Source organism: Fulvia fulva, chromosome 8, assembly GCF_020509005.1.
Source record: "Fulvia fulva chromosome 8, complete sequence".
Taxonomy (NCBI): domain Eukaryota; kingdom Fungi; phylum Ascomycota; class Dothideomycetes; order Mycosphaerellales; family Mycosphaerellaceae; genus Fulvia; species Fulvia fulva.
This window is the reverse complement of record NC_063019.1, coordinates 3,990,521-3,993,379: the sequence shown is the minus strand read 5'-3', so window position 1 is coordinate 3,993,379 and position 2,859 is coordinate 3,990,521.

Sequence of the window (2,859 nt, the reverse complement as noted above, 5' to 3'; positions counted from 1 at the left end):
CCGGCTAAAAACTTACGTAGGTAGGTAAAGTTATCTAGTAGGGGAGTTATACGGCTCCTAGTTAGCCTAAGCGACCTAATAAAGGTCCTAATACTCCTAGTTTAACGGGTAGTCTCCTACTTACGCTAGATCTGCTCCTAATAGTCTAGGTCGACTATAAAGTTAGAGATCTACGTAATTATATCGTCGAAATCGCCGTGCCTAAGATAAGGGGGCTTTAGGCGCGTTTCTTCGATCGCTTTAAACTATAACTAGTTAAAGTCGCTACCGACGAAGCTACTAATAAGCTCTAGTTTCTCTAGGTCGGAAAGGCGTTATTTGATAATATATTTCTTATTTAGGCTAATCTAGGCTCTAATAGACGATATCTAGTTAAGGTACTCGTCGTTCTAGGCGTTAGACTTTAGAATAGGGGGATCTCCTATCCTAGGCGCCTTACCTCTACTAGCTAGCTCGTTATATAGGCCGAAGTTATCTTCGTCTAGGTAGTCCGCCCTATCTATCTCCGCGTCGCTAACGCGGTTAGGGCGGCGGTACGACCGAGTAGCTAGGGGTATAGCCTAAGTAGCCCTAAAGGTGTCATTTAGGCTAGTAGGCTAAGCTACGTAGTTATTACCTAGGGCGCGACTATAGGCTAGACCCTCTCCGACTAGATAAGTAGCGAAACCTTACTAATCCGGTAGGTAATAACCGCCTTAATTAGGGTATTAGTTAGTATCCTCTATACTAAAGGTTTAAGTAGCCCGCCCCGTTCGTAGGAGCTAAGATAAGGTTAGTAAGGTTACCTCGCTTAGCTTTAGTACTAAGGTCCGACTAAGGCGTAAGTTAGAGACTTATAGCTTAGGAGATTTACTTATAGACTGATTTAACCTAATAGAAAGGCTAAAAGGAAGGGAAGCTACTAGATGTGAGAACGTTGGCGAGTGTGAATCTGAGATATAGAAAAGCTACCTGAGAAAACTCTAAGTACAAAGCTGAGCGCCAAGCCGGCGGTGTGCTCGGATAAGAACGTCACACTTCACGGATCACACCAACGCAGGCTAGAGCAGCTTCATCACACAATCGCGCCAACGTCCGCGCCCATGACGCAAAGGTGGATCAAGGTTTTGAGGCCAGTACAGTACACGCGCTGCCGCATGCGTTTGGCAGTTTGAGCATGGATGCTAGGGTGACTTTAGCTCTAGCCCTGGCAGACGCTCACCGGAAGATACCCACCCGTCATCATCAAAGTAATGAGCCGCACTGTTTCCTTTCCACGCCCCGACTTCGTATCCTGACTCCTGTGATCAATATCAGTAGACTACATAATGAGCGCGTTGTTCGCGGCTCGCCGTGCCCTACTGCGATGACGACGCCGTCGGTGCCGAGATCTACCGGGAGGATGGAGGCATGCGCACCGCGACCCGCTGCGAGATCATCTCCCCTCCCCCTCGTGAACGAGTTGAGATGTTGGTGGCGTTTTCGTGGGTCTAGGTCTGGGCGTTGCACGGTTGTAACCGTTGCTCTGATGTGATCGCAGCAGGGTCGCAATCTAAACCCGCATATGGGAGGAATCACATGATGACATGCGGTGGAGGCTTCTGTTTTGAAGGCCGAAGAGCTCGCGTTTGCAGACTGGCTTGACTGGTGGAAGGTCGAGAGTTTATGGTCAGGCTAGAATTACTTGGTTGATCGTGAGCTTCACAAATGATGCTGACGTGTACGAGCTTCGCGATATGTTGTCGAAAGTCACGCACGAGTCAACTAGTCTACACTGGTCTCTAGGACACAGGACAGAGTGGTGCTCGTCGACATCGAAGTAACCACTGGCTAGTTGTTCACGATCTTTGAGCATGACGAAGGCAATGCGCTCGGTGTAGCACGGCCGATTCATCTACGACCACCGCAATGTCTAGCATCGTCAGCGACATTCTACAGCTGATTTTACATTTGCAGGTGTGAGGACTATGGCCTCAACTTTCCATCAAAAGAATCACGATGGCCTTCTCTGCGGCATGTCCCAGGTGCCGGTTCACTCCTACAGCAATGGTGTACACAGCTTACGATGTGAGTCCGGACGGAAACACACACAGGGCAACAATTCCCTCGAGCCTGGCTATGTACCTACTTGACAGCCTTTCCCGATTGCACGTCGACCCTCTCATCAGATTTCCAAAAACGTAAAGTATCATCCGATGCGATAAGACAGGACACTGCTGGACTGTCCAATGTACAGTCGTCCCTACGCTTCAGGCTCTGGACTTCATACTGCGTGATGGAGATCCGTACTCTGCTCTGGCACGAGGATTGCAACCTCGAGAATGCCACACTGGTGAATCAGGGTGGATGACAGACACCGTCGGAATGATTCGTCCGGCTTGGTGAAACATGGGCCATCGTGGGAGACATGTGCTGACGTTCCTTGGGTCAGAGCAAGACCCTGATGCGAACGTGGATGGTGAAATTCTGAACCATTGCGCGTGTTTCCGGGCCATCCAGACATGGCGGTGGCACGCATATCATATCTGCTGCCATTCGTACTGCGGCCATGTTCGGGTAGGGAGACGGCCATCAACCACGCCTTGCTGCCTCGTTGCTGCCATTCATGCAGTACTGCAGAGGTCGCAGCATCGCTGTCATATCTGGGGGTACCCATCCAAGATGTGGTTCTGATAAGGTCCAAGAAGCATCGTTGGGAAGTAGCCACGAACACGCCCACGCATGCATCGAGGGGAGTCGGGTGCAGTGCAGGATCCGGGGCTAAGCATTGCAGATCTTGATACATTTATTGGTTGAGCTCACTCCGGACTCCAGACTTGATCTCGAAGTGGCAACGATCTACTCTTCACCACCGCTGAGATACTCGAATAGGTGCTTGTA